Below are 22,292 nucleotides of genomic sequence, written 5' to 3'. Positions count from 1 at the left end.
GATTGGCACGGATGCCGAAAAGGCATTCGATAGAATAGACTGGACATACATCAGGATGACCCTCTCAAAATTCTGTTTGCCTATACAATATATAAATGCCGTGTTTTCTATGTATGAGCATTCTTCGGCATCCGTGTCAGTCAATGGGCTTATGTCTTCCCTGTTCCCAATAAGAAATGGCACGAGACAAGGCTGCCCACTTTCCCCCCTTATATTCGTTCTAATAATGGAATCCCTCCTACAGGCTCTCCGGCAAGACAAGGAAGTCAAGGGTTTGTTGGTTGGGCACCATGAGTTTAAACTAGCAGCCTTTGCAGACGACCTACTGATCCTAACCACCAACCCCCACACTTCCATGCCCAGAATTATATCGAAACTCTCCTTATTCGGTTCTTTATCCAACTTCAAGGTTAACCCTTCAAAGTCTCAAATTCTCCATATGGGTTTATCTCCCCTAACTCTTTCATCCCTCCGTATAAACTCCCCATTTAATTGGCATACCCAACTATTAACTTACCTGGGAGTCAGGATCTCCCCTCACTTGTCGGAACTATTCAGCTTGAATTTCAAACCTCTCCTAGCATCTATACAAACCCAAATAGACTCGTTAGATTTTCCATACCTATCTTGGTTTGGAAGGAAAAATATTTTAATGTCCCTAATTATCCCCAGACTCACCTACTTAATGCAAGTACTCCCTATAGAAATTCCCAAATCTTTCTTTGCTACTCTAAATAAGCTTATAAGAAAATTTATTTGGAGCGGTAAACACCCACGCATCTCATTCCTTACATTAACTAAACCTAAAGCTAGGGGCGGTATTGGACTTCCCGACCCAGAGACATACATGAAAGCTATACAGCTTTCTCGGGTTGTTGACTGGATTAGACATCCCCCTCATAAATCCTGGCTCATACTGGAAAATGCCTTCTTATCCTCCCCCATTAGGGCTCTTGTACTAGCTGACAAACTACCCCACTCTCTTGGCTCAGGAAAACAGTTATAAAGTCCTTATGAGGTGGTACAAGACTCCTGATAAGACTTGCCTATACAACCCTACTGCCTCAGATAGGTGCTGGCGATGCTGCAAAACCAAAGGGTCGTTTCTACACATCTGGTGGTCTTGCGAGCTGATCAACCCGTGGTGGCTTACCTTGATCGGATTGTGCAACCAGATCTGTCAGACTTCCTTCCCCTGCTTACCGGATATGGCTCTATTATCCCTAGGGTTAGGGGGGGTTAACTCACGTAAGTTCACTCTCTTCTTGCTTTTGATAGCTGCGGCCAGATTAATTTTACCAACTTACTGGCTGTCCTCTGAAGTTCCTAGTGTGGAACAATGGTCTAATAGAGTTGACCAGATCTACAGAATGGAGGAGATCTCCCATTGGGAATCCCGCACCAGACACACCTTTCTCCAGATCTGGTCCCCTTGGAAAGCCTATAGGAACTTCCCTTAACTCTTCTCCTCTGCCCCCTAGTTCCTGGGCCACTGTCTCAATCCAATGTCGCAGTACAATGCCTCAATACCTTGTCTTCTTACTAATGGCTCTCGTTCCTGCACCGTGTCGATATAACCCTCAATAATGTTATTGTCAATACTATTGTCAACACTATTACCTTACCATCCTGTCACAAAGTTTGGTTAACTTAATGTTATTGTTTATCTTTATTTGACATATGCTCTTATGCGGCCTCCCAGGCCTTTCTTCGTGTGTACAAAAGCACAATGTATTTTTTGCATTTTGGAACGTCAATACCACATGTGTACAACTTTCGATATTGTATACTAATCAATGCTCTCTGTTATTATTATAACTATGAAAATATAAAAACAATAAAAATTGTTAATAAAAAATAAAATAAAATGGCTGCCGCATTTATAGGGCTGTGACATCACAGGGCTGGTTGACTGCTAATTGGGTGCATGCATGCATGTCAATATGGGTGATCCCGCCTTCCCAAAGTTCCTTGCCCCATGTCCTCAGTCCTCACACGTGTGGCCACCATGTTAGGAAAAAATGTGATTAGTTACAACGAAGCACGAGGAAATTTGCATTCATTGCAAATCGAATTTTTCCTGAAATTCGGATCAAATTCCACTACTTCTGATTCAATTTGCTCATCTCTAATTTTGAGGATACTGAAAATGAAAGAAGAATGTGGTGTTGGGGGGGTACATTATTGCATATGTATTTTATGAAAGTGAAAAGTAAAAAAAATTGTTTTGTTTAATGTTCCTACATAATCATAGCACGCTATTTTTTTAAAATCTATTAAAAGGGCTTTAATTTTGCAGTCAATAACTGTCGACTGAAAGATCATTCAAGCAACATCTATCGAGACTCCCTTCTTACTGGCCAATATACATGCATGTTCACTTCAGCCAAGCATGTATGTATTTTGAATGGGTACAGAAGAGAAAGCCACTGTAAGACACTTCTGGTAATGGCTTATCTTTTGGGAGAACAAAAGAATCTCTAACATCATCTGTTGGGGAAGACTTGGGAGCTCAACACACAGACTAGTTTGCTAAGCCAAACCAGCTAATGTGTATGGTGGCTTTGAAAGACAACCCTTGGACTCTTATCTTATCTTTGCAAAGAAATTGAACAAATTCCCTAAAGATTATCATTGAGGGACTGTTCTAACCCTGTCTAATGCAGGCAATCCCTTATATATTTCCCTTACTACTTCTGGAAAAAAAAAAAAAAAAAAAGTGCATTTGTAAGGAAGCTTCAGCCGTTGCAGGGGAAGGATCATATAAAATGGTGCATATCCAGATGAATGACCATCCATGTAAAACTATATATGGGTTTCTTGAGTCTGCCAACTGGGAAGCCTCCTATTTGAAGCTTATTTGCCTTTATAGGGCATATGAGTTATATTCAATAATCTGCTCTATTGTGCATCTTTGTGAACAGTTCTTAGAAATATTCCAGTGATATTAACTTCTATAATTAGCATTACTGGGAGTGTAAATTGTAAAGGCTGACAGAATATGTGTTCTTAACGTTCCAGATAAAATTATCACTTTATCATTTTCAGTTTGGTAGAATATTCAAAAATAAGATCTGTATTTATTTTTACTTAAACAAAAAAGAGCAGAAATTCAGTTGACATTGACATATTTGCTGTGTTAAATTTGACCTATGTTTTGTGGCACAATAAATTATTTTGTAAATAGCAGAAGTGAAAACAATTTTCTTTTAGGCAACCAATTTTTAAGACGTGAAAGATTGTAAATGAAAATAAAAAAGCTGTTGTCAAATTCTTCAAATCCTGGCATATTAAGATAGGGAAAAAGGAAAGTTATTTTGTAAGGTTTTGAGACAGGCAAGTTACTGTAAGTTCCATATCTGTGAAACAAGACATACAGTTTATGTGCAGAGTAAATAATATCTATAGGGTTGCAGAAATAAATGGTTTCACTATCAACCAATATTCATGTGATGTTTCTGTTAACCGCTACAGGACCGCCGTACGCAGGATTGCGTCCTGCCGGCGGCCCTGCTCTTCTGGGTGGACACATATACGAGTCCTCCCGCGATAGACGAGATTTCCTGTGAACGCGCGCACACAGGCGCGCGCGCTCACAGGAACAGAAGGTAAGCGAGTGGATCTCCAGCCTGCCAGCGGCGATCGCTCGCTGGCAGGCTGGAGATGTGATTTTTTTTAACCCCTAACAGGTATATTAGACGCCGTTTTGATAGCAGCGTCTAATATACCTGCTACCTGGTCCTCTGGTGGTCCCTTTTGTTTGGATCGACCACCAGAGGACACAGGTAGCTGTGCAAAGTAGCACCAAACACAACTACACTACACTACACCCCCCCTGTCACTAATTAACCCCTTATGAACCACTGATCACCCCTGATCACCCCATACAGACTCCCTGATCACACCCCTATCATTGATCACCCCCCTGTCATTGATCACCCCCCTGTAAGGCTCCATTCAGACGTCCGTATGATTTTTACGGATCCACGGATACATGGATCGGATCCGCAAAACACATACGGATGTCTGAATGGAGCCTTACAGGGGGGTGATCAATGACAAGGGGGTGATCACGCATATAGACTTCCTGATCACTTCCCTGTCATTGATCACCCCCCTGTAAGGCTCCATTCAGACAACCGTATGATTTTTACGGATCCACGGATACATGGATCGGATCCGCAATACACATACGGTCATCTGAATGGAGCCTTACAGGGGGGTGATCACCCATATAGACACCCTGATCACCCCCCTGTCATTGATCACCCCCCCTGTAAGGCTCCATTCAGACGTCCGTATGTGTTTTGCGGTTCCGATCCATGTATCCATGGATCAGTAAAAATCATACGGACGTCTGAATGGAGCCTTACAGGGGGGTGATCAATGACAGGGGGGTGATCAATGACAGGGGGTGATCAGGGAGTGTATATGAGGTGATCACCCCCCTGTCATTGATCACCCCCCTGTAAGGCTCCATTCAGACGTCCATATGTGTTTTGCGGATCCGATCCATGTATCCATGTATCCGTTAAAATCATACGGACGTCTGAATGTAGCCTTACAGGGGGGTGATCAATGACAGGGGGGTGATCAGGGAGTCTATATGGGTGATCACCCCCCTGTCATTGATCACCCCCCTGTCATTGATCACCCCCTGTAAGGCTCCATTCAGACATTTTTTTTGGCCCAAGTTAGCGGAAATATATATTTTTTTTTTTTGTTTTTTCTTACAGAGTCTCATATTCCACTAACTTGTGTAAAAAAAAAAATATCTCACATGAACTCACCATACCCCTCACGGAATCCAAATGCGTAAAATTTTTTAGACATTTATATTCCAGACTTCTTCTCACGCTTTAGGGCCCCTAAACAGGGCAGTATAAATACCCCACATGTGACCCCATTTCGGAAAGAAGACACCCAAAGGTATTCGCTGAGGGGCATATTGAGTCCATGAAAGATTGAAATTTTTGTCCCAAGTTAGCGGAAAGCGAGACTTTGTGAGAAAAAAATAAATAAATCAATTTCCGCTAACTTATGCAAAGAAATTTTTTTTCTATGAACTCGCCATGCCCCTTATTGAATACCTTGGGGTGTCTTCTTTCCAAAGTGGGGTCACATGTGGGGTATTTATACTGCCCTGGCTTTTTAGGGGCCCTAAAGCGTGAGAAGAAGTCTGGGATCCAAATGTCTAAAAATGCCCTCCTAAAAGGAATTTGGGCCGCTTTGCGCATCTAGTCTGCAAAAAAGTGTCACACATGTGGTATCGCCGTACTCAGGAGAAGTTGGGGAATGTGTTTTGGGGTGTCATTTTGCATATACCCATGCTGGGTGAGATAAATATCTTGGTCAAATGCCAACTTTGTATAAAAAAATGGGAAAAGTTGTCTTTTGCCGAGATATTTCTCTCACCCATCATGGGTATATGTAAAATGACACCCCAAAACACATTCCCCAACTTCTCCTGAGTACGGCGATACCAGATGTGTGACACTTTTTTTGCAGCCTAGGTGGGCAAAGGGGCACACATTCCAAAGAGCACCTTTCGGATTTCACCGGTCATTTTTTACAGATTTTGATTGTAAACGTCTTCTCACACATCTGGGCCCCTAGAATGCCAGGGCAGTGTAACTACGCCACAAGTGACCCCATTTTGGAAAGAAGACACCTCAAGGTATTTCGTGATGGGCATAGTGAGTTCATGGAAGTTTTTATTTTTTTGTCACAAGTTAGTGGAATATGAGACTTTGTAAGAAAAAAATAAAAAATCATAATTTTCCGCTAACTTGTGACAAAAAATAAAAAATTCTAGGAACTCGCCATGCCCCTCACGGAATACCTTGGGGTGTCTTCTTTCCAAAATGGGGTCACTTGTGGCGTAGTTATACTGCCCTGGCATTCTAGGGGCCCAGATGTGTGAGAAGAAGTTTGCAATCAAAATCTGTAGAAAATGACCGGTGAAATCCGAAAGGTGCTCTTTGGAATGTGTGCCCCTTTGCCCACCTAGGCTGCAAAAAAGTGTCACACATCTAGTATCGCCGTACTCAGGAGAAGTTGGGGAATGTGTTTTGGGGTATCATTTTACATATACCCATGCTGGGTGAGAGAAATATCTTGGCAAAAGACAACTTTTCCCATTTTTTTATACAAAGTTGGCATTTGACCAATATATTTATCTCACCCAGCATGGGTATATGTAAAATGACACCCCAAAACACATTCCCCAACTTCTCCTGAGTACGGCGATACCAGATGTGTGACACTTTTTTGCAGCCTAGGTGGGCAAAGGGGCACACATTCCAAAGTGCACCTTTCGGATTTCACCGGTCATTTTTTACAGATTTTGATTGCAAACTTCTTCTCACACATCTGGGCCTCTAGAATGCCAGGGCAGTATGACTAAGCCACAAGTGACCCCATTTTGGAAAGAAGACACTCCAAGGTATTTTGTGATGGGCATAGTGAGTTCATGGAAGTTTTTTATTTTTTTGTCACAAGTTAGTGGAATATGAGACTTTGTAAGAAAAAAAAAATCATCATTTTCCGCTAACTTGTGACAAAAAATAAAAAGTTCTATGAACTCACTATGCCCATCAGTGAATACCTTAGGGTGTCTACTTTCCGAAATGGGGTCATTTGTGGGGGGTTTCTACTGTCTGGGCATTGTAGAACCTCAGGAAACATGACAGGTGCTCAGAAAGTCAGAGCTGCTTCAAAAAGCGGAAATTCACATTTTCGTACCATAGTTTGTAAATGCTATAACTTTTACCCAAACAATTTTTTTTGACCCAAACATTTTTTTTTTATCAAAGACATGTAGAACAATAAATTTAGCGAAAAATTTATATATGGATGTCGTTTTTTTTTTGCAAAATTTTACAACTGAAAGTGAAAAGTATCATTTTTTTGCAATAAAATCGTTAAATTTCGATTAATAACGAAAAAAGTAAAAATGTCAGCAGCAATGAAATACCACCAAATGAAAGCTCTATTAGTGAGAAGAAAAGGCGATAAAATTCATTTGGGTGGTAAGTTGCATGACCGAGCAATAAACGGTGAAAATAGTGTAGTGCAGAAGTGTAAAAAGTGGCCTGGTCATTAAGGGGGTTTCAGCTAGGGGGGTTGAAGTGGTTAATGGCTAAAAGGTCACTAAATAAATAAAAACCTGCTTATTTTTATAGGTGATTCATTATAGGGAATTGGATTATTAATTGGAATAAAATCTAAAAACTGGTACATAAAGTGAAAAAAAGATATTAAAGGGGGTTGACCTATAATTTAATTAATGTTAACAAAAGGGTAATAAGCATCTTAGACAAACATTCTGAAATGAACAAAAGGGGCATCATAACAGGTATGTAACAGCAATAACTAGACATAGAAGCATTTTTAGATGCCTAGCCAGCAAAAAGCTTCAGACGTACATCATACCTACAAATAGCTTTCCTGCTGATCAGATGGAAAATACAGGGAAAGCAAGCGACTACAATCAGAATTGACAAGTGTGAATCATTAGATCAAAATGTACTTTTTTCTGTCTCAGAGAGCCTCATCAATGCTGTATGTACAGTACATGGACAGTGTATGGTGGAAGTAATTAGCCATGTTTGGTGTTATGCAGAATAATAGACTTGAACCAGATGAACACAATAAATGTGATAAACTTTAACTTGGCACCTAGCTTGTTCCCTACATAGTTTACAGCAAACTTTGAGTGGACGTTTTTTAAGGTTATCACTGTCCATTTAAAGTTTTCAGCAACAGTAAATTTTATATCTATTGTCAAATTAAAGTTTGTTACCTCTATATGATAGAGCAAGTTATTTGGTTGTGGGACCAAAGCAAACTGATGAAAATTTTATCTTGCAAAAAAATAAATGTGTTTCTTCAAGTCTATGCAGGGATACCAAATGGCTCCTTTCCTGGTTGTAATATTTGATATGTCATAATTATTGTGCTACTTTAACATTCCATTACTTACTTTTACTGTCTGTGTGAGCATTGTCTTGCTAACTAGGTAATTTAAAACTTTTCTGGCATTATATGAGCAAAAAAATAAAATGCAGAATCAAAATCTTTTGTGACTTAAAGGGAACCTGTCACAGGGATTTGGGGTATAGAGCTGAGGACATGGGTTGCTAGATGGCCGCTAGCACATCCGCAATACCCAGTCCCCATAGCTCTGTGTGCTTTTATTGTGTATAAAAACCGATTTGATACATATGCAAATTAACCTGAGATGAGTCAGAGCTTGAAAATATGACTCTTCTCTGGTCACACAAGTAAGATATGACTCTTTTATGTTAATTTGCATATGTATCAAATCGTTTTTTTTACACAATAAAAGCACACAGAGCTATGGGGACTGGGTATTGCGGATGTGCTAGTGGCCATCTATTAACCCATGTCCTCAGCTCTAGACCCCAAATCCCAGTTACAGGTTCCCTTTAAAGAGGATGTTAGGATAGGTCATCAATATCAGATTGGGGGGGTTCCGACACCAAGCAACCCTGACAATCAGCCCTTTGACAAGGAGGCAGTGCTCCATGCGAGCGCCACTTCCTCATCTTTATACTACACATGGTCTCCGTGGTGACATACTGTAATTACAATTACTTGCTCCATTTAGGTGAATGGAGCAGGTACTTGTATTACACTGCACTTCCAAGATGGCAAGCAATGTAATGAACAGGAAGTTTCATTCACATGGAGTGCCACCTCCTCTTCATACAGCTGATTGACTGGGGTGCCGGGTGTCAGACCCCGCAGACCGGATATTAATGATGTATCCCGATAACAGGTCATTAATATATATGACCAGACAATCCCTTTAACTCTAACTTGGACGAAATGGTGGCTATTTTACAAATCAGAAGAAAGAGATGAAGGCATCAGTCCCCAAAAAGTGATTTTTGAACCATGTATTAATTTAAAAAATCTGCAATATGTTATTAAACAAGCTGTGTGTTACTACTGGCTGCCATCAATTTACCCATAGCCATACATGTCACAGTCACTTCACAGATCATGTCTTGGTGTTAAAGAGCTTGAAAGGGGTTGGGTACAGTCCTAGGAGACCTCAGAGTGTCATACATGACTTTTCAGAGGAATCTGCACTAGGGATGAGCGAACTCGAACTGTATAGTTTGGGTTCGTACCGAATTTTGGGGTGTCCGTGACACTGACCCGAACCCGGACATTTTCGTAAAAGTCCGGGTTCGGGTTCGGTGTTCGTCGCTTTCTTGGCGCTTTTGTGACGCTTTCTTGGCGCTTTTTGAAAGGCTGCAAAGCAGCCAATCAACAAGCGTCATACTACATGCCCCAAGAGGCCGTCACAGCCATACCTACTATTGGCATGGCTGTGATTGGCCAGAGCACCATGTGACCCAGCCTCTATTTAAGCTGGAGTCACATAGCGCCGCCCGTCACTCTGCTCTGATCAGCATAGGGAGAGGTTGCGGCTGCGACAGTAGGGCGAGATTAGGCAGATTAACTCCTCCAAAGGACTTGATTAATTGATCGATCTGCAGCTGTGGATCATTGAGCTGCTGATACTCAATTGCTCACTATTTTTAGGCTGCCCAGACCGTTTGTCAGTCACATTTTTCTGGGGTGATCGGCGGCCATTTTGTGTCTTGTGGTGCGCCAGCACAAGCTGCGACCAAGTGCATTTAACCCTCAAATGGTGTGGTTGTTTTTTGGCTAAAGCCTACATCAGGGTGAAGCTGTCACACCAAGTGCATTTAACCAGCAATAGTCTGTTTATTTTTTGGCCATATACTACATCAGGGGCAAGCTGCGCCTGTCACCAAGTGCATTTAACCCTCAATGGTGTGGATGTTTTTTGGCTAAAGCCTACATCAGGGTGAAGCTGTCATACCAAGTGCATTTAACCAGCAATAGTCTGTTTATTTTTTGGCCATATACTACATCAGGGGCAAGCTGCGCCTGTCATCAAGTGCATTTAACCCTCAATGGTGTGGTTGTTTTTTGGCTAAAGCCTACATCAGGGTGAAGCTGTCACACCAAGTGAATTTAACCAGTAATAGTCTGTTCATTTTTTGGCCATATACTACATCAGGAGCAAGCTGCACCCGTCACCAAGTGCATTTAACCCTCAGTAGTGTGATTGGTCAAGCTGTCACACCAAGTGCATTTAACCAGCAATAGTCTGTTCATTTTTTGGCCATATACTACATCAGGGGCAAGCTGCGCCTGTCACCAAGTGCATTTAACCCTCAATGGTGTGGTTGTTTTTTGGCTAAAGCCTACATCAGGGTGAAGCTGTCACACCAAGTGCATTTAACCAGCAATAGTCTGTTTATTTTTTGGCCATATACTACATCAGGGGCAAGCTGCGCCCGTCACCAAGTGCATTTAACCCTCAGTAGTGTGGTTGGTCAAGCTGTCACACCAAGTGCATTTAACCAGCAATAGTCTGTTCATTTTTTGGCCATCTACTACATCAGGGGCAAGCTGCGCCTGTCACCAAGTGCATTTAACCCTCAGTAGTGTGGTTGGTCAAGCTGTCACACCAAGTGCATTTAACCAGCAATAGTGTGGTTATTTTTTGGCCATATCCCAGTCTAATTCTGTCAGTAAATCCATACCGGTCACCCAGCGCCTAAATACTAGGCCTCAAATTTATATCCCGCTAAATCTGTCGTTACCGCTGTACTGTTCTGGCTGGGCAAGTTATTTAGTGTCCGTCAAAGCACATTTTTTGTTCTGGGTTGAAATACAATTCCCAATTTAGAAATTTCCTAATTTAGTGGTTTCTGCTGTATCAGAGCTATTTGAAATCTATCCCTAAAAGGGTATATAATATTCAAGGTGCACATAGGGTCATTCAGAATAACTTCACACACACGCTACTGTGCATTTCCAAGTCTAATTCTGTCAGTAAATCCATACCGGTCACCCAGCGCCTAAATACTAGGCCTCAAATTTATATCCCGCTAAATCTGTCTTTAACGCTGTACTGTTCTGGCTGGGCAAGTTATTTAGTGTCCGTCAAAGCACATTTTTTGTTCTGGGTTGAAATACAATTCCCAATTTAGCAATTTCATAATTTAGTGGTTTCTGCTGTATCAGAGCTATTTGAAATCTATCCCTAAAAGGGTATATAATATTCAAGGTGCAAATAGGGTCATTCAGAATAACTTCACACACACGCTACTGTGCATTTCCAAGTCTAATTCTGTCAGTAAATCCATACCGGTCACCCAGCGCCTAAATACTAGGCCTCAAATTTATATCCCGCTAAATCTGTCTTTACCGCTGTACTGTTCTGGCTGGGCAAGTTATTTAGTGTCCGTCAAAGCACATTTTTTGTTCTGGGTTGAAATACAATTCCCAATTTAGCAATTTCATAATTTAGTGGTTTCTGCTGTATCAGAGCTATTTGAAATCTATCCCTAAAAGGGTATATAATATTCAAGGTGCACATAGGGTCATTCAGAATAACTTCACACACACGCTACTGTGCATTTCCAAGTCTAATTCTGTCAGTAAATCTATACCGGTCACCCAGCGCCTAAATACTAGGCCTCAAATTTATATTCAGCTGAATTTGAATACAATACATTGGGCCAAATAATATTTTTGTTGTTGTGGTGAACGATAACAATGAGGAAAACATCTAGTAAGGGACGCGGACGTGGACATGGTCGTGGTGGTGTTAGTGGACCCTCTGGTGCTGGGAGAGGACGTGGCCGTTCTGCCACATCCACACGTCCTAGTGTACCAACTACCTCAGGTCCCAGTAGCCGCCAGAATTTACAGCGATATATGGTGGGGCCCAATGCCGTTCTAAGGATGGTAAGGCCTGAGCAGGTACAGGCATTAGTCAATTGGGTGGCCGACAGTGGATCCAGCACGTTCACATTATCTCCCACCCAGTCTTCTGCAGAAAGCGCACAGATGGCGCCTGAAAACCAACCCCATCAGTCTGTCACATCACCCCCATGCATACCAGGGAAACTGTCTCAGCCTCAAGTTATGCAGCAGTCTCTTATGCTGTTTGAAGACTCCGCTGGCAGGGTTTCCCAAGGGCATCCACCTAGCCCTTCCCCAGCGGTGAAAGACATAGAATGCACTGACGCACAACCACTTATGTTTCCTGATGATGAGGACATGGGAATACCACCTCAGCATGTCTCTGATGATGACGAAACACAGGTGCCAACTGCTGCGTCTTTCTGCAGTGTGCAGACTGAACAGGAGGTCAGGGATCAAGACTGGGTGGAAGACGATGCAGGGGACGATGAGGTCCTAGACCCCACATGGAATGAAGGTCGTGCCACTGACTTTCACAGTTCGGAGGAAGAGGCAGTGGTGAGACCGAGCCAACAGCGTAGCAAAAGAGGGAGCAGTGGGCAAAAGCAGAACACCCGCCGCCAAGAGACTCCGCCTGCTACTGACCGCCGCCATCTGGGACCGAGCACCCCAAAGGCAGCTTCAAGGAGTTCCCTGGCATGGCACTTCTTCAAACAATGTGCTGACGACAAGACCAGAGTGGTTTGCACGCTGTGCCATCAGAGCCTGAAGCGAGGCATTAACGTTCTGAACCTGAGCACAACCTGCATGACCAGGCACCTGCATGCAAAGCATGAACTGCAGTGGAGTAAACACCTTAAAACCAAGGAAGTCACTCAGGCTCCCCCTGCTACCTCTTCTGCTGCTGCCGCCTCGGCCTCTTCTGCTGCTGCCGCCTCGGCCTCTTCCTCCGCCTCTGGAGGAACTTTGGCACCTGCCGCCCAGCAAACAGGGGATGTACCACCAACACCACCACCACCTCCGTCACCAAGCATCTCAACCATGTCACACGGCAGCGTTCAGCTCTCCATCTCACAAACATTTGAGAGAAAGCGTAAATTCCCACCTAGCCACCCTCGATCCCTGGCCCTGAATGCCAGCATTTCTAAACTACTGGCCTATGAAATGCTGTCATTTAGGCTGGTGGACACAGACAGCTTCAAACAGCTCATGTCGCTTGCTGTCCCACAGTATGTTGTTCCCAGCCAGCACTACTTCTCCAAGAGAGCCGTGCCTTCCCTGCACAACCAAGTATCCGATAAAATCAAGTGTGCACTGCGCAACGCCATCTGTGGCAAGGTCCACCTAACCACAGATACGTGGACCAGTAAGCACGGCCAGGGACGCTATATCTCCCTAACTGCACACTGGGTAAATGTAGTGGCAGCTGGGCCCCAGGCGGAGAGCTGTTTAGCGCACGTCCTTCCGCCGCCAAGGATCACAGGGCAACATTCTTTGCCTCCTGTTGCCACCTCCTCCTACTCGACTTCCTCCTCCTCTTCTTCCACCTGCTCATCTAGTCAGCCACACACCTTCACCACCAACTTCAGCACAGCCCGGGATAAACGTCAGCAGGCCATTCTGAAACTCATATGTTTGGGGGACAGGCCCCACACCGCACAGGAGTTGTAGCAGGGTATAGAACAACAGACCGACGACTGGTTTCTGCCGGTGAGCCTCAAGCCCGGCCTGGTGGTATGTGATAATGGGCGAAATCTCGTTGCAGCTCTGGGACTAGCCAGTTTGACGCACATCCCTTGCTTGGCGCATGTGCTGAATTTGGTGGTGCAGAAGTTCATTCACAACTACCCCGACATGTCAGAGCTGCTGCATAAAGTGCGGGCCGTCTGTTCGCGCTTCCGGCGTTCACATCCTGCTGCTGCTCGCCTGTCTGCGCTACAGCGTAACTTTGGCCTTCCCGCTCACCGCCTCATATGCGACGTGCCCACCAGGTGGAACTCCACCTTGCACATGCTGGACAGACTGTGCGAGCAGCAGCAGGCCATAGTGGAGTTTCAGCTGCAGCACGCACGGGTCAGTCGCACTACAGAACAGCACCACTTCACCACCAATGACTGGGCCTCCATGCGAGACCTGTGTGCCCTGTTGCGCTGTTTCGAGTACTCCACCAACATGGCCAGTGGCGATGAACGCCGTTATCAGCGTTACAATACCACTTCTATGTCTCCTTGAGAAAACACTTAGGGCGATGATGGAAGAGGAGGTGGCCCAGGAGGAGGAGGAGGAGGAGGAAGAGGGGTCATTTTTAGCACTTTCAGGCCAGTCTCTTCGAAGTGACTCAGAGGGAGGTTTTTGGCAACAGCAGAGGCCAGGTACAAATGTGGCCAGCCAGGGCCCACTACTGGAGGACGAGGAGGACGAGGATGAGGAGGAGGTGGAGGAGGATGAGGATGAAGCATGGTCACAGCGGGGTGGCACCCAACGCAGCTCGGGTCCATCACTGGTGCGTGGCTGGGGGGAAAGGCAGGACGATGACGATACGCCTCCCACAGAGGACAGCTTGTCCTTACCCCTGGGCAGCCTGGCACACATGAGCGACTACATGCTGCAGTGCCTGCGCAACGACAGCAGAGTTGCCCACATTTTAACGTGTGCGGACTACTGGGTTGCCACCCTGCTGGATCCACGCTACAAAGACAATGTGCCCACCTTACTTCCTGCATTGGAGCGTGATAGGAAGATGCGCGAGTACAAGCGCACGTTGGTAGACGCGCTACTGAGAGAATTCCCAAATGTCACAGGGGAACAAGTGGAAGCCCAAGGCCAAGGCAGAGGAGGAGCAAGAAGGTCGCCAAGGCAGCTGTGTCACGGCCAGCTCCTCTGAGGGCAGGGTTAGCATGGCAGAGATGTGGAAAAGTTTTGTCAACACGCCACAGCTAACTGCACCACCACCTGATACGCAACGTGTTAGCAGGAGGCAACATTTTACTAACATGGTGGAACAGTACGTGTGCACACCCCTCCATGTACTGACTGATGGTTCGGCCCCATTCAACTACTGGGTCTCTAAATTGTCCACGTGGCCAGAGCTAGCCTTTTATGCCTTAGAGGTGCTGGCCTGCCCGGCGGCCAGCGTTTTGTCTGAACGTGTATTCAGCACGGCAGGGGGTGTCATTACAGACAAACGCAGCCGCCTGTCTACAGCCAATGTGGACAAGCTGACGTTCATAAAAATGAACCAGGCATGGATCCCACAGGACCTGTCCGTCCCTTGTCCAGATTAGACATTAACTACCTCCCCTTAACCATATATTATTGTACTCCAGGGCACTTCCTCATTCAATCCTATTTTTATTTTCATTTTACCATTATATTGCGAGGCTACCCAAATTTGAATGAACCTCTCCTCTGTCTGGGTGCCGGGGCCTAAATATATGCCAATGGACTGTGCCAATGTTGGGTGACGTGAAGCCTGATTCTCTGTTATGACATGCAGACTAATTCTCTGCTGACATGAAGCCAGATTCTCTGTTACGGGACCTCTCTCCTCTGCCTGGGTGCTGGGCCTAAATATCTGACAATGGACTGTTGCATTGGTGGCTGACGTGAAGCCTGATTCTCTGCTATGATATGAAGACTGATTCTCTGCTGACATGAAGCCAGATTGTCTGTTACGGGACCTCTCTCCTCTGCCTGGGTGCTGGGCCTAAATTTATGAAAATGGACTGTTACAGTGGTGGGTGACGTGAAGCCTGATTCTCTTCTATGACATGAAGACTGATTCTCTGCTGACATGAAGCCAGATTGTCTGTTACGGGACCTCTCTCCTCTGCCTGGGTGCTGGGCCTAAATTTATGACAATGGACTGTTGCAGTGGTGGCTGACGTGAAGCCTGATTCTTTGCTATGACATGAAGACTGATTCTCTGCTGACATGAAGCCAGATTGTCTGTTACGGGACCTCTCTCCTCTGCCTGGGTGCTGGGCCTAAATTTATGAAAATGGACTCTTACAGTGGTGGGTGACGTGAAGCCTGATTCTCTGCTATGATATGAAGACTGATTCTCTGCTGACCTGAAGCCAGATTGTCTGTTACGGGACCTCTCTCCTCTGCCTGGGTGCTTGGCCTAAATTTATGACAATGGACTGTTGCAGTGGTGGCTGACGTGAAGCCTGATTCTCTGCTATGACATGCAGACTGATTCTCTGCTGACATGAAGACAGATTCTCTGTTACGGGACCTCTCTCCTCTGCCTGGGTGCCGGGGCCTAAATATCTGAGAATGGACTGTTCCAGTGGTGGGTGACCTGAAGCCAGATTCTCTGCTATGGGACCTCTCTCCAATTGATTTTGGTTAATTTTTATTTATTTAATTTTTATTTTAATTCATTTCCCTATCCACATTTGTTTGCAGGGGATTTACCTACATGTTGCTGCCTTTTGCAGCCCTTTCCTGGGCTGTTTTAGAGCCTTTTTAGTACCGAAAAGTTCGGGTCCCCATTGACTTCAATGGGGTTCGGGTTCGGGACGAAGTTCGGATCGGGTTCGGATCCCGAACCCGAACATTTCCGGGAAGTTCGGCCGAACTTCTCGAACCCGAACATCCAGGTGTTCGCTCAATTCTAATCTGCACACTTTTGTTTCAAATCAAATTTATTTGTACCCAAACCAAATCTGCCTACTGATTTGTTAAAATCACACCTAAAATACATTTCAAGAAATGTGCTCATCTATATTTATATTTTAGTGTAGATAAAAGCTAATGTTACAAACTAACTAAAGTTTAACACCCTACTTTAATAAAGTCTACACATTATAGTTTATATATCCACTGATCAATCAAAACATTTAAGAGGTTTTGTGGGAATTTACGATTGATGACCTATAGACCTATAGAACTGATAGACCGATGGTCTCAAGATAATCAGTGATGTTAATGGTTTCGCTATAGCTGATACTTGTAGTACATTGAACAAAAAAAAATCACTTCCTTCTCAATTGTTATTTATTGCAAATAATTATAATGCTAATATAATAGACTGAGATAGAGCTAACAGTCCTGGACACTGTAACTTGGAGTGGATTTTATAAGTAAATTCAATGCTGTGTAATAGATTATTGCCGCACTTAATTGAGTAGTAGAATCGGTATTAAACAGATGGGATTTAGAAAGCTCTGCCTGGACCATACAGATGCATGAGATGGTTTCCAATCTGAACATAAAGTTTTACGACATATATTAGTATCATCTAATGCATAGCTTCTGTACTTGGACGTAATTGGTAATTTTCATAAAATCTGCAAGTTGAACAAAATATTACCTATTACATTTGGTTGATATAAGTGAGCATGTTTCCCGAGTTTTATTCCAGGTGATGGTGAGTTTCTTATTTTAAAAGGATTTTACAAGTTCTACATATAAAATGCTACTTATGTATGCTGATGGCCTTTCAATATTCATCAGTCCATTTTTCATGGACTGCATTAACAGTATAACAGGATATGTAATGGGTGCTGTCTTATATGTAGTATGTATAATATTTTTGGTGTGCCTTACGTGAGCTCTATCACATCATTTTCAATTTTTGCATAAACTTTGGAACCAAATACAAGCAGTATTTGTCAGCCACTGTGAAGATGATTCCAATTAAGACTTCTGGCACGATTCCAGCTGTTTTACTACCTCAAATAGCACAGAGCATAACATAGTTTATGAAGCATTCAAAAGTCAAATGCCCTATTAACATAAACATGTACTGAAATCAAGTCATCTAACAATTTTCAGCTTGCTTACTTTTTTCCATTTTCACTAAGCTAATCAAAGAAGGTGCCTTTTTTTCCATTTTTATATTTCTATCACAAAAAATACATGCAAAATAGGATATTTGGCATGCAACGAAAATATAACATGCACAAATATTTAACTTCAGGGCAAACTAATTATGACAATGTACATTTAATTTACATAGCATCTTAACAATAGTCTTGCTGTGGTATTTTCACATAGCTTTCAAACTATTCAATTTCATGCTTACGATTGTTTGTCTTTCGTTGAATTTTTCTTTAATTTGGACTGGAAATGGATAGCATGGCAAATGCAGTGCACTAATTGTAAAAAGTTGGATAGATATAACATTGTATCTACTAAATCTAAATAGCTGGAGTCACAAAGTTTCCGTTTTCGAATTTCAATAAGAAATTCAAGAACTGAGCAATGTGAATCACTCATATAATATACACCATAATGGCTATTTTGGTATATAGAGTTCAAACATCCACTATTGTGCTATTTCTTATACAAACCAAGTCATTTTCTTCATCACAACTCACTCCCTGACAGTTTTAAAGAAAAATGGCATCTCTGATTGTGTTGACAATGTTTCACTGTTCACAGATCTTGTTCAGCAACACACATAATTTCTATGGTTCTGTATACTATACCTACTATTTCATTAACATTTATTTATGAACTACAGCTCAACCATCTGAGCAAGAAAAACAATGATGAATGATCTTAGCATGCCTAGTCACAAACCAGCTGCTCTTATATAATCACGGCTTCAGACATGTATTCAAGGGTATACAGAAACAATATGGTATGTGCATATTACAGTACCGTACATTTTAGTAGATTCACCATCCAGACCACTGCCAGTGAACCCACAATCTGCTCCCAGCTTTCTGAAACCTTTCGAGGTAGTATTAAACTAGGTCTACCACTAGGTATTCACCAGAGACTCCCGGAAGCAGGATGGAGTTGGCTTTTAGGGAGCCAGGATACATTTGTGGAGCTTGATAACAAAATATGGGTGTGGGCACACTAGTAGCAGACCTTTCAGAATGACTAAGTACAGTAGGTAAAAGAGGCGTCAGCAAGAAGGGTAAAAAAATAAATAAACAAGAGAGAAAAACACAATGAATGCAGTACATGAAGGGTTAAACCCAGAGACTAGCCAGAGTCAATACAAAAAAATTACATGTAAGTAGGGATGAGTGAACCCGTGGAAGTTTGGGTTTGCCGGGTTCTGCCAAACTTCAGTTCAGGTCAAAGTTTGAGTTTGGGACCCGAACTTGACCCGAATTTGATCCCGAACCCCATTAAAGTCAATGGGGACCCGAACTTCACTTTATTATTTTCCGTTATAACATGGTTATAACGGAAAATTATAGCATTCTTAAGACAGAATGCTAAATAAATGGCCATGGAGGGGTTAAAAATAATAATAAAAAAACTCACTTCATCCCCTTGATCATGCAGCCTTGATCGTGCAGATTCTTTCTTCATTCAGCAGGATCTGCGGTGACATCACCGCACTCACCATGTGGTGAGCGCGGTGACGTCTTTGCAGGTCCTTTCGCAGATCCTGAAGAAAGAAGACCTGCATGAGATGAGTTTTTTTTATATTTTTATCCCCTTCATGGCCATTTTATTTAGCATTCTGTCTTAAGAATGCTAATATTTTCTGTTATAGCCATGTTATAACGGAAAATAATAAAATCACTCGAACACCGAGCCCGAACTTCAATGAAAAAGTCTGGGTTCGGGTATTCGAACTCGCAGAGTTCGGTACGAACCAGAACTTTGCAGTTTGGGTTCGCTCAACCCTACATGTAAGCAGAATCAGCAGGCACAAGGATAATCCCCAAAAAATAATGAAAAATAATGTTTTTTATTTTATAAATATGTCTACTGCATCTTTATATTAGAGTTCTAGTTGGTGTAGGGAGTCCTATAGGTCAGACATTGCTCAATCTGAAAAGAGAGTGTAAATAAGCTCTTATCCAGGAGAACAAAATATGGCTCTGTAGTGTAACCTGCAGGATGGCTCTCCTATAAGTCAATATCTTGTCAGAGACCATCATACATTTTAATGCTGCACGGAGACGAATCCCCATAAAGCATTAAACCAATGTTTTGAGAGAAGTGACTTCGGATCTAGGATACGAAACTTGCTTCGATCACCCCTAATCTGCACATGGCATCATACCTTTGCTTGACAAAGGCTACATTGTGCTGGGCTGGAACTGGGTATAACAACTTGTTAGTTGGAGTTTGGCCTCGTTGGATAGATAGATGATAGATAGATAGATTCAGCCCAATGCAATGTTTCAGCTCATCTCAATGGAGCCTTTGTCAAGCAGTGACAACAGTGTTCAAAACCTGTGTATATAAGCAGGTAAGTATCCAATTACATATCATTACATTCAATCATTCAATAAACACTATTTTTACATAGAAAAGTGATTCCATATGTAATGAATGTAATTTTATGTAAAATTCATGTTTATTGAATGATTGAATGTAATGATATTTTATTGAATACTTACCTGCTTATACACACTGGTTTTGAGCACTGTTGTCACTGCTTGACAAAGGCTCCATTAAGATGAGCTGAAACATTGCATTGGACTGAATAAAAGATCCACTTTTTCACTACCGGCAGACTGGAGTGCTGCCCTGTCACTTATTTTTGCTGTTGTTTGTGGATTTTGCTTGTCCGGAATCCTGCAAGGACTTTGCACCTGACACCCAGGAGTGCAGCTATCTTTTGTTTTGTTTGATAAATAGATAGATAGACAGACAGATAGATAGATAGATAGATAGATAGATAGATAGATAGATAATATGCTATATCATCAAATTATTTATTTAAAAAAAAAACATACCACAAATTGTTGGATATGTTGATCTAAAAGGAAAGGTAAGGAAGAACACAACTATAGAAATACAGTTACATAATCAATCTATTTGTCTTTTATCAATGCCATTTATATAAAGTTATATGCCACAATCAATAAAGCACTTAATAATCTTTTAGAGTTTTTAGTAATGATTGAAGGTCTGCATTTGTGGAATTTTTGCTGTAATTTGCTTAATGGACTGGGACATATAGAACCAGGCATCTAATTGATTGTAAGTATGTAATGCATTTTTGTTAAGCTTTGCTGAGAAAGATAGGAGACATGTGCAGTAAATCAGGTAATAGCAGTGATCTTTAAGGCTCTCTTGACACAATGTTTTTGCACCCTGTTGAAAGCAGATTAAAGAAAGATACCTTGATGCCTATGCGATTGCATCTTGTTGCCATTGACTTCTCTTATACAAAAACAGGATCTACTGTATTTGTATCCTATTCTTAGACAGAACAGTAAAAATGAGCCTGCATCATGTTTGTATCCAATTCCATGCTAATTGATGGTAACTTTGCCCAACAAAATATACGGCACCTTTCAAAAGGATTCAAAAACATGGCGTGAACTTCACCTCACTCTACTAGGAATCTGTCTAATTTACCTTATAGTAAATCTGACAACAACACAATTCATATTGTTAACCTAAGCATTGACATAAATGACAAAAAAATAAAAAAATATTAAGATGCATATTAACTTATTCAAAAAAGTTTTTTCGTTAGAATGACAGTGCTGCGGCAGCTTTATCCTTGAAGCAACGCTAACATAACTCAATGAAATGGCATTACTATAAAATCATAGACACACAGAGGTACAATGTAAGCCCTTCATTGTTCTATTGTTGCCAGATTAAAGCTGGGTACCACTTAGAACTTAGACAAAGTAAATGTCTTCAGTCACTTATTTTAAAGTGATTTGTTCTTAAAAAAAAAATCTGAATTCTGCTAATTTCTTCGTACCAGACAGCAGAACATTGTGGGAGCTCAAATGACTGCAGCACAGTTAGCGCTTATGGTCCAAGTTGAGCCACGCCGCTGTCTGTTTTCAAGATCTACCAGTAGTACTAGTTGACAAATAGAAAATATGAAAAAATTTTACATTTCTGCTAACTTCACACAAATAGAAAATATTATTTTCTATTTATCTTTAATTTAGCTAGGGCACATTTTATGGTTTCTGGCAAACTCCTGACAGACCTTCTAGTGCTTTTTCGGTAACAGCATTTGCAAAGCCAAATTTAGAGAAGTTTAGAAAAAATTGATTCGGCTACTTTGCAGAACTTCAACAAGAAACTCGATTTGTTACAAATTACTTCGTCATGAATCACTTTCCATTTTATGCAGCCGATGCAATTACAAGGAATGACGATCGTGCCACCCCCCCCATCTTTTAACCCCTGAGATGCTGCGTTAAATGCTGATTGCAGCATCTGTGACTCACATTCAGCCTTTCAGGAATGAATGAAAGACCTGCAGGAAGAGTGATGACATCACCACATGATCATGCTGGGCACGCACTGTGTGGCATCATCACTGAGAAATCACTGAATGCTCCCAGTGTGATCATGTGGTGATGACATTGCGTTTGCTGCAGGTCCTTTGGCGGCTTTTCTTCAATCAAGATGGGAGTGGACAGCCTCTCTGTGAGCAAAAGGATGAGGTTAGTATTTTTTTTTTCAGCCACAATTTTGGGAAAAATTGATTTGACCAATTGCCACAAAGGCAAGGAAATTTGGCTTCGTGACAAATCAAATTTTTCCTGAAATTCGGATCGAAGTTTACTTTGAATACATCGATTTGTTGAACACTAGCCATCATC

The sequence above is a fragment of the Bufo gargarizans genome, chromosome 5 (assembly GCF_014858855.1).
Source record: "Bufo gargarizans isolate SCDJY-AF-19 chromosome 5, ASM1485885v1, whole genome shotgun sequence".
NCBI classification, from domain to species: Eukaryota; Metazoa; Chordata; class Amphibia; order Anura; family Bufonidae; genus Bufo; species Bufo gargarizans.
Note: the sequence above shows the minus strand (reverse complement) of the source record.